The sequence below is a fragment of the Bos indicus x Bos taurus genome, chromosome 17 (assembly GCF_003369695.1).
Source record: "Bos indicus x Bos taurus breed Angus x Brahman F1 hybrid chromosome 17, Bos_hybrid_MaternalHap_v2.0, whole genome shotgun sequence".
NCBI classification, from domain to species: domain Eukaryota; kingdom Metazoa; phylum Chordata; class Mammalia; order Artiodactyla; family Bovidae; genus Bos; species Bos indicus x Bos taurus.
Window position 1 is genome coordinate 8,503,993 of NC_040092.1, and position 11,315 is coordinate 8,515,307.

Below are 11,315 nucleotides of genomic sequence, written 5' to 3' on the forward strand. Positions count from 1 at the left end.
GCAAATCAAATGTAACCATTCTTTGGAGATCTAAGAATCTCTCGAAGGTGCCCAAGTGCTCCTTTTAGCTGCAATCAAGAACCTCTCTGGGGAGACAGACTGCAAAATCCATGAGGGCAGGTTCTGCCTGTTTTATTGCTCTTTCCTGTTTTGGTTCTTTAGCCAACTCTGACACCCCACCATCTTTGCTCTGAGACCCTAAGGCAAGTAATTCTGGGCTCTGGCCTTCTTGTGGCTGTTCATCTGATGAGGAAGCCAGAAAGTAAACAAGTAAACAGATCATTAGGACAGAGTGGTGTGGTCATGTCACTTCTGGATGAGCCAGGGAGGGGCTCCAAACCTACCCTGGGCAGGGGAGGGAGTTGACAGGAGACTCTTCCAAGGAGAAGTGGCCACTGAGATGACAAGTAGCCCAGGGAGAAGGCAACAGCCCAAGGAGAGTGCAAAGCTGGGAGGCCTGAGAATGCACAGACTCTCAAAGGAAGGCAAAGAACAGGGAGGGCTGCCTTCCAGGGTCTGGCCAGCGCCTTTGTATTAATACAAGGTGGGGCTCAGCATACATGCACAGAGAGCACCACATCCTGGCTTGTTGTCTTAAACTGAAAATCAGAGCCCCAGTGGGTGTTCACATGACAGAATCTTGATCACTTGAGGAAGCTACAGCCAGAAGGGGACCCAAACACTCAGTCTGTACAGGCAGGGAACCTGAAGCCCCCAAAGAGGAAGGGAGACACTCAGAGATTCTTGCTCCTCCTCAGCAGGTGTGGGAACAGCCAGCCCTCACGGGCAGGGGCTGAGAAACTCTGAACGCCTCACCCAGGGGAGGAAGGCCATGCCCCAATCATAAGCATCTCAGATATTAATACATCTCTTCTGGCCCGGGTTCACAAGCCCATCGGAGGCGGGACAGTCCCTCTGCTAGGCTCCGCCCCAGATGTCCACCTCAAACCCCAGGTCATCCCAAACCAGAGCCCATCACCTGGCCCACAGGTGTAAAGTCAATGACGAGGTCCTCAAGACGCAGAGGTCAAGGGAATAGCGTTGGCCAGGAGTCAGAGACCTGTGTGACCCCATCCAGGTCCCATTGCTTGATTCATAAAACAGGAAGCCCTCCAAAGATGGAAGGTTGTCCAAGAACTAGGGGCAGATGCTAATGGCCAAGTCAGAGAGACAGGAGGAAGACTCTGATGGGAACGAACAATGGGGCAATCGCCCACCTGCCGGGGTGGAGAGGGGAGCAGCCCTGACTTTGCAGCAGGAAAGACCCCGTGAGAGTCTGGCTCAGGGATGACAGTCTATACAGAGGGTGATCAACAAGGCAGGCCTGCTGGAACTGAAGGAGCTCCTGGGATGTGGGACTTTTAGTGTTAAAACTGGGTCAGTCCCAGGCAAACCGGGATAAGTTGATCATCCTAGAGCAGGGAGCAGCCCCTCCCAAGCCACAGAGCCAGAGGACCTGGTCATTTGTTCAATTGTGAATGGGGTGCGGGAGGCTGTGGGCCCCACCTGTGGAATTGGGGTAGGGGTACTGGCCAGGGCGTCCAAAGGAAGCAGAGGCATGGCCCCACACCCCCCCAGACACCTCCTTTCCTTCCTGGCCCCTGTGCAGCTTCAAGCTGCTTCTCAGAAGATTCTGGCACAGCTGAAAGGAAAGTTTATTCTTCCACAGGCCGGCCCCGGGCCCTTATGCCCCTGTGAGCTTTGAAAAACCATCCAGGAGCAGTGACCCATAGGGGACCACTCACAAGACCAGGGGCCTGGCAACTGGCCTTTTATAAGCTGAGTGATCCAGGCAAGTCACTTCTCTGGAGCCTCGGTTTCCTCTCCTGCAAAGCCTTAAAATACAGAAGTTTAACATTACCTTGGCTTCTGCTAAGCACCAGACTCTGTGCATCTATCTGCTTGTAGGCTCACAGCAGCCTTTGGAGGTTAGGATGCTGAGGCTCAGAGCGAAGCTGTGCCTTGTTCAAGGTCACACAGAGTCAGTGGCAGAGTCCAGGCAGCCAGAAAAAAGCCCCTAGTCTACACCCCTGGCTCGTGTTTGTACCGGCTTAGAGTTTTAGAGTACTGGTGAATCTTCTTTATAACCAGCAAGTGCTCTACATAAGGAGGAAGGTAGTAACTTAGCAGCAGGCAAGCTATGTCAAGGTTAAGACTTGTGCTGCTAAGTCTGCCGGCAGAGGAGCAAACAGTACTAAGGGGATGCTGGTTCTTGGCGTCTGTGCGAAAACCATAAAAGCATACCTTACAGCACCTAAACACCAGTAAGACGCAAGCATGCAGACTGAGTGGGTTTCCACTTCTACAGATGGAACCAGAAAAGTACTGCAGATGTCTTTGGGGATCAAAGCAATGACATTTCACCTAAGAGAAATATCGGTAAGAAACATACAAGTCCCACAGTATGGAAACCTGTCCTTTGATGGGATAAAGATGCAGGCGTTAAAGTCACGTTTATGCTAAATGTGTGTAAAAGCACTTGTACCTTGTTAGGTGAAAAGGACGGGGTGTTAAAAAGTGTACAAACAGCATACTTTCAACTGGATGTGGTTGCTTAGTGGATGGACTGAAAGAGAAGCTTACAGTGCCCTGTAAGCATAACAGTGGCCCTTTCTTTCTGAATATTTTCTTTTTCTGTATTTTTAAATAGAAAAGGGTATATAATGATGTATATGTCAGCTTTATTATCAGGAAATAGGCTCTAAACGGTACAGGGACTTTACAGACACCCTGTATTTCAGGATGGCTAGACAAGCTGCAGTTTTTGACTGCTTCTATCCTTGTGGGGTTTTGGGGGAGCTTTTTCTGTACAATTCTAGAAAGCAAAGCTTTTCAGCTTTGTGGATCTGTCAACCACTATTCAACTCTGCAGTTGTAACATGGAAACAGCCATGGTCCATATGTAAACAAATGAGCACGGTTGTGTGTCAATAAAACTTTATTTACAAAAACAGATGCAGGGCCAGATTTGTCACACAGGCTGCAGTTTGCTGATCCCTGATCTAGAAAAATAGAAGTCACTGGCTATAAGAACCAGACTGGCGAAGGGCCCCACCTGGTCCCCACCCATGGGCAGAATGAAACATTGGTCCACTTAAGTCTACGCTTCTGGCTCTCTCAGTACTGGACACATTTATTGAGCCCTGACAAGCGCCAGGCACTGGGATGAGCCACAAGCAGGGAACATACCTGTCCTTGTCCTCCTGGGGCCTTCAGGTTAGTGGTCAGGCCAAAAGCCACTAGGCAGGGGCACTAAACGTGGCCAGGAAGAGAACACAGGCCTAAGGATCAGGAGAACTGGGTCCTTGCTTCACATTTGCTGTGTGGGGTTAAGGAATTCACGTGAGCTTTCTGAGGCTGGCTCACCTGCAAAACAGAGACTTGAATGCTTAGTGCCAAACAACGGAAAGACTCAGTCAAGACCTGACAGCAGGTAGGCCCACCGATGTAGGCAGAAGCAAGGATATGCAGTACTTCCCAGCACTCTTCACCAAGACACGAGTGGCTGGGGTGTGGGGCAGGAATTGCAATCAGCAAAGCCACGGAGCGTTAATTTCCTCTCAGGGTTCAGGGGTGAGCTAGACTGGGAACCGAGGGCCATTTAGGACTCTTCTGGGGAACATGTGTCCCTGAACATTAACTAAAGCTTGGAGCAGCCTTGTCTTAAAGTGAATGGTGTGGCTCCTTGGGTCCCCAGCTGAACAACTAAGGATTTGCTATCCAAACAGCCCGCAACCTTCTTACACTCGGACATTCCTAAATACTCATCTGGGGGCTAAATGCAGTCGTGTTGCCGCTGGGTGGTGGGTGCGAGTGCCACAGCCACCACGTGGTGATGGCCGCAGTCACACGGTGGGCGCCCAGTCCCAGCAGCCTCAGCACCACCTATACGGCTCTGCTTGTGGCAAGGACTATCTATGGTTGCATTTGGTTCCTTAGTTTTCTCTGGGTGGGGACTGAGGTAGGGAACACTGTTCTTATGAAACAATACCACAGAGACAAAGAGAGGAAGCATTAGGTGGCCAAAGTCAGCAGAATTTAGCCTCAACCTGGTATTTACCAGACATAAGCTGGTCACTTATTGAAGAAAACGAGAAAAGAAAAACAAACAGACAAAACTTGTGGAATTCTGGAAATATGTGGACAAGCAGGGACTGTATCTGAAAGGCCAGGAGTAGCTGAGATCTGATCATCTTCTCAATTTGCTGGGGACTCGCTGGGGCCCACCGCCCCCCCCAACAAGATGTCCACTTCCTGCGTGACCCTACATCCATTTCCCAAAAAACAGAGGAAACTGCAGGAAAACGGGGGTGGCGTCTCATAGAATCATGCCTGCCTTCCTAAGTGGCCATTGTGCCACTGAGGAAATGGGCTCAGGGAAGGGCCCAGGGGATCGGAGCCCAGGTAAGCCAGATAGCAAAGCCTCTGGCTTCCTCTCAGACAAAGAGGGGTCTGGCTTCCCAGCTGGCACTAGTGGTAAAGAACCTGCCTGCCAATGCAGGAGACATTAAGAGATCTAGGTTCAATCGCCGGGTCAGGAAGATTCCCTGGAATAGGAAATGGCAACCCACTCCAGTATTCTTGCCTGGAGAATCCCATGGACAGAGGAGCTTGTCAGGCTACAGTCCACGAGGTCGCAAAGAATCAGACACAGCTGAGTGGCTGAGCATGGCACAGCTGGAGACGCAGCAGTTTTCAAATTTACCTGCCACGGGACTCTTGGTTCAAGTGAAAACAAAGCTCTTCTAAAATACAGAACAGAGATATTGTAATAAAAGGTCCTGCCCTGGAGAGGCAGAGGGGACTACACCCAAATGCCTGCCCTTCCCTTCCCCTTTCCCCAACACCCTCGTGGACACAAAAGAGGGTTCACAGAATGCCACTTGCTGATTTGAATGTCTGAAGGGGAAAATGGCCACTTTAAGGCCCAGCAGAGCCAGGATGTCATTCTGTTAGGGGGAACACTGATGGAAACTGCCCACCCTGGCCAGGCCTGATAGTAACCACTTGCATGAGTTATCTTCCAACAGGAGGTTCTGGTAATGAACACAAGCCACCACCTGTGAGAATTCGGGAAGGGTGAAGAGGAGAGAGGAGATGCCAGTCCGTATTTCCTATGAACCTCCCAGCGTCCTTGCTGGAATCCGCCTCAGCTTCTAGGTCCACACCAAGAAGGACTACATCTTGGTGGTCCTTCTGCCACCAAGAAGGACCCTGAGTCAGAATGACTGGCCAGAGACAACCCAGAAACTAACCCCACCACCATAAAACCTGAGACTGTCAGCTACCTAGCAGAGCAGTTCTCCTGGGTTCCCTTACCCTGCTGCTCTCCACCCGGGGAACGGGATCCCCTTCCCAATAAAGTCTCTTGCTTCATCAGCACCTGTGTCTCCTAGGACAATTCACTTCTGAGTGCTACACAAGAGCCAACCCTTGGGCCCTGGAAGGGGTCTCTTCCTGCAACAATTCCCCTTCTCAATGAGAACAGAACTTCGGGGAGTTGACCTTCAGCCCGATTCTGGCTCCATCTCTGGGCAGCCCCAGGAGCTGGCTGCTTTCGATGGAAGCCTACAGAGTAAGCCAGTCCTTCAGAGTGAAGAGGGAGTCTCTAGGGCTCACTGGATCAGCTTAGGGTGGACAGTGGCTGGTCCCAGACCGGAAGGCCAGACGGCAATCAAATTTTAAAATGGTGCTCCAGACTCAGTGATTTTTTCCAAGACATAGCAGTTGAAGAAATCAATGCCTCCAACAAGCCACCCCAAGCCCTGGGCTTTCGTTGGCCCTAAAGGTACGAAGATGAAGAACTCTGGACCTCGGAACTCAAGGGGCTCTAATGGGAGAAACAGAGCCGTATGAGGAAGCGGTCTTGGCTGCAGACAAACTCAACTCAAACTGGCTTGGGCAGCAGGATTCCTAGGGTGTTTCGGAAAGCTGGATCTCAGGCATGGACTCAGGGAGCAGAAGGAAACCAGGATGCTTTCTCTATCACTGCATATCTGCCCTGCCTGCTTGCTCCCCGCACCCCTAATCCAACTCCTTCGTAAAGGACTTGCTGCCACTGAAGGTGGCGGGTTCATTGGTCCAGCCTGGGGTGGACTGTGGTCAGGGGAAGGTCATATTCTGGAAGCAAAGTACTGTTGCCCAGATATTCCACTAGGCACCTTCATCTCCGATAATGTCTGTTGAGTCAATTCACTCACTCAACAAATGTTTATTAACAGCATATGCCAGATTCTAGAGACACCAGCGTCAAGTACTGGTCCTGTCCTCATTCCATTTGGGAGAGACAGAAACTTAGAGTTGATAGACCTGGTGGTAACAGGTGTTAGGAGCTCTGCAGATACCGGGGGTGGGGGAAGGATGGGTGGTCCTGAGAATAGCACAGGTGGAAACTCAGAGGTAGGAGGCCTCTGACAAACAGAACATTAGGGGAGAGGAGGTCAGGAAGCCAAGGGCCAGCCTTGAGGATCTTCCAGCTTTTTATTCTGAGTGGGATGAAAAGCCATGGAAGGTTTGGAGCCTACAAACAGGAGTCAGTCTACTTTTTCTAAAAGGGCCATATTGCAAATTTCAGGCTTTGTGGCCACTGGGTCTCCTGGTACCTACTCAACTCTGAAGATGTCGAGTGAAAGCAGCCACAGATGCTGCTCAAATGGGTGTGGTCGTGTTCCAATAAAATTTAGGGACACTAAAACTTGAATTTGATACATTTTTTACTTGTCACTGTTCTATTCTGTGTATTTGCTGTTTTCTTACAGCCATTTAAAAATGCAAAATAAACCAACACTTCTTAGTTTGTGGACTATACAGAAACTTCCAACAGGCAGGATATGGCCTGTGGGCTTTTGTTTACCCAACCCTGCCTTAGTATCTTAAAAGGCTACTCTGGCTGCAGTGCCAAGAATAGACTCAAGTGGGGACAACAGGAAGCTTGGTGAGGAAGACATGATGGTTAACTTTTGTGTGTCAGTTTGACTGGGTCACAGGGTACCTAGATATTTGGTCAAGTGTTATCCTGGGTGTGTCTGTGCAGGTGTTTCTGGGTGAGATGCACATTTCAATCGGTGGACTGAGGTAAGCAGACTGCCCTCCCCAGCGTGGGTGGGCCTCGTCCAATCAGTTGAAGATCAGACTAGAATAGAAAAGGCTGAGTAAGACCGAACTCCTTGCCTGACTTTGAGCACTGTTTTGCTGCCTTTGCACTCAAAACTGAAACACTGGGTCTCCAGTCAGCTGACTGGAGATATGGGGATTTTGGCCTCTGCAATCATGCGAGCCCATTTTTGATAAATCTCTCACTATATACATATATGAACACGTCTCGTTAGTTCCCTTTCTTGGGAAAACATAATACAGGTCAGTTTGTTTCAGAGAGGAAGGGGGCATGAACTACCAGGGTTACAGGGGCAGTGTGAGTAGCAGCTAGAATACGGACGTTATTTTCAAGCTGGAGCTGACATGAGTGATTTATGGGCTGTGAGAGAGGAGACAGGAGCCAGGTGGGGTGGGTGGGAGGCAGGGGTGAGTCAAAGGGGCTCTCATATAGGGAGGCTGAAGAGCTGGAGAAAAGAGGGGAACCATTTGTGTCTCCCCCGCCCCGAGACCTTGACAGATTCTATTCTGGGAAATGTCACTCTGGAAGCAAAAAAGGGAAGAGGCGGGTAGGGGCAGAGGTAGAGGAACCAGTTACAAGGCTGTTCAAACGGCTGGCCGCCCTGTAAGAGGGGTGAGAAATCAGGTGCTCAGGGCCTACATGCGGACCTCTGCCTTGCGGTCTTTGGGGACGTTTGAACCTGCTGCCCTGGTAGAAGCTGGCCAGGCTGTAAGGACTGGCTTGTCACTTTGGGAACCTGAGGTTGAGGACGGCCATGTCTTGGCCGGGAAGTGCTCTGTCTTACCTTTTAGAATCCAAATAGCATCTTGGCACAAAAATGAATCTGCAGCAACTTCCTGTTATCTATGGGGCAACTTCCCAGCTCTCAGGCCTCACCACTAGAGCCCCCAGAGCTGGGATTTTGTTGCTAAAACCCTGAAGGTTGACTTCTTGACCCACGGGGCACTGAGCTTTGATTCAAACCACCTTTCCTGGCTGGGCCGCTTGGTCATTGGCTCTACTCCAATTTTTCTACAGGCCCTTTAAAAAATCTCTCACTATAAAAATAAGTATTTCCTCAGTGAATGGCAAGATGAATGGAACCATGGTGGGGAGGGGTGGTTTAGAAATGAGTAATGAGAAGACAGCAAGACTGTAAAGAAGGTGAAGGCCGCCCTGCCCCCCTCCAGCTGCTGCAGCACCTCAGGGCTCCCCAGGACCGTGTGTGACCCCTTCACACTGTGATCTGTCCGTACCCCCTGGACTAGCCGGCCGTGAAGGTGGGATGGTACTTGGTGTTTAAAGCCTTCGCACACAGCACCCGACACCAGACCAGTTACTTGCTCTTCCCCTTTAAGATACAGATGACCCCCCTCGCCTCTTTCAACCCAAAGCTTTTCCTACACCCGAAACTGTCTGCAGGCCTTTGTCTGAATCATTTCTCCCCAGTGCTGCTCCAAACCCACCATGTCATATCTTCCAAAAATATTGAATCTTTCAGATCACCATGAGGAAGCCTCCGTTAAAAAAAAAACAAAACCCAACCCTCAGCATCTAGTGGTTTCGGTAACAATCTGTCCGCTTGCTTTTCAGTCTTCTGAGCTGACTGTATCAATGGATTAACATCTGGTCTGACCCCAGCTCCAGGCACTGCTCTCTGCTTAGGGGAGCTGGGTTCTTCCACTCAGCACTTGCCACCCTCCATTCATGAACCCAGGCTCTGAAAATCAGCTTTCTCATTTTCATTTCCATGCAGTAACATGAAACTACACTGAATCTCACAGAGCCCACCAGCTTCTCTCAACTCACCTTCCTCAACGTGCAACCCAACTACCAAACTTGGCAGCCATCTGACCCCCAGAGATCTTTATATCCGGAGTAATTTCTCTCTTTCCACTTTTCTCTTTCGGAAACTTCAATCAAGTGTTCTATGACTAGTGTCTCCTAACAAACCCCTTCCACTTCTAGGTCGGTGTTAAACCAGTAGGTGGTGGACTAAATTCCAGGGGATGGGAGGAAGACTGTTGCTACCTGCACATCAAAACCCTCTTGGACTTATTAATAAAATTGGACATGCCCCACTGGGGAGGTGGAACCATCCCTGTTCAAACAGAGGTGGCAGCTGGGACTGAGATTAAGCACATTAAAATGTTACTCCATATCGTGTTGGATGAAAACATATTTCCCACTTTCTGTGGCCTTCATTTTTTATGCCAAGTATTGAATATATAATTTGCTTTTTATGCAGCCAATCTGTCTTTTTGTCTGTGATGCATTCAATTGCTTTAGGATTTAAAATCTTTTACCCACTCTTAAGTCTAGATAAGAAGGGACTTATTTTTCCTTCTAAATTTGCAAACAGAAAAGTTTCCTGAGACCGAGACGTAGAGAAGTATCTCACGGACATAGTGGGGGAAGGAGAGGGTGGGACGAAGCGAGAATAGCACTGGCATATACACACTTAACCGCGTGTGAGATAGACAGCTGGCGGGAAACTGCTGTGTTGCCCTGGCAGAGCAGCCTGGTGCTCTGTGATGATCTACAGGGGTGGAATGTCGGGGAGGGAGGCTCACTAGGGAAGGAATATATATAGACCTCTATCTGGGCTTCCCTGTTGGCTCAGACAGAAAAGAATCTGCCTGTGTTCTCAATGCAGGAGACCCAGGTTCGATCCCTGGGTTGGGAACATCCCCTGGAGAAGGAAATGGCTACCCATTCCAGTATATCTATATCTGTATCTATAGTTATGACTGGTTTGCATTGTTAAACAGCAGAAACCAACATAACATTGTAAAGCAATTATCCAATTTTCAAAAAAGTTTCCTTTTGTTTAAATACTGACCCCGTGAAGCATGGACACTGGTGTTGCTGGGAGGCCCTAAGGAGTCCCTGCCCCCAATGTGACTTTAATGTCCCATCACTGAGCGATGACGCCTCCTGCTTTAACAAACTATTAATTTATCACTTGTACATTATTAACTTCTTCCTGGGAATTAAGACATTTATAGGAAATTGAGAAATTCAGAAAAAAAAATCCAGTTAATGAAAAATTACCCTCAACTGCTACCCTCCATGGCAACATTTGTGGCCTTTCAGTTCAGTTCAGTCACTCAGTCGTGTCCGACTCTTTGCGACCCCATGAATCACAGCACGCCAGGCCTCCCTGTCCATCACCAACTCCCAGAGTTCACTCAGACTCACGTCCATCGAGTCGGTGATGCCATCCAGCTATCTCATCCTCTCCCGTCCCCTTTTCCTCATGCCCCCAATCCCTCCCAGCATCAGAGTCTTTTCCAATGAGTCAACTCTTCACATCAGGTAGCCAAAGTATTGGAGTTTCAGCTTTAGCATCATTCCTTCCAAAGAAATCCCAAGGCTGATCTCCTTTAGAATGGACTGGTTGGATCTCCTTGCAGTCCAAGGGACTCTCAAGAGTCTTCTCCAACACCACAGTTCAAAAGCATCAATTCTTCGGCGCTCAGCCTTCTTCACAGTCCAACTCTCACATCCATACATCACCACTGGAAAAACCATAGCCTTGATTAGACGGACCTTTGTTGGCAAAGTAATGTCTCTGCTTCTCAATATGCTATCTAGGTTGGTCATAACTTTCCTTCCAAGGAGTAAGCGTCTTTTAATTTCATGGCTGCAGTCACCATCTGCAGTGATTTTGGAGCCCCAAAAAATAAAGTCTGACACTGTTTCCACTGTTTCCCCATCTATTTCCCATGAAGTGATGGGACCAGATGCCATCTTAGTTTTCTGAATGTTGAGCTTTAAGCCAACTTTTTCACTCTCCTCTTTCATTTTCATCAAGAGGCTTTTGAGTTCCTCTTTACTTTCTGCCATAAGGGTGGTGTCATACGCATATCTGAGGTTATTGATATTTCTCCCAACAATCTTGATTCTAGCTTGTGCTTCTTCCAGCCCAGCATTTCTCATGATGTACTCTGCATATAAGTTAAATAAGCAGGGTGACAACATACAGCCTTGATGTACTCCTTTTCTATTTGGAACCAGACTGTTGTTCCATGTCCAGTTCTAACTGTTGCCTCCTGACCTGCATATAGGTTTCTCAAGAGGTCTTGATCCTACATATAAATATTCGTTATATATACATGTATCCCGAAGCTGTGTGCTTAGTCGCTCAGTCGTGTCCACAACTCTTTGTGACCCCATGGACTGCAGCCCACCAGGCTCCTCTGTCCATTGGATTCTCTAG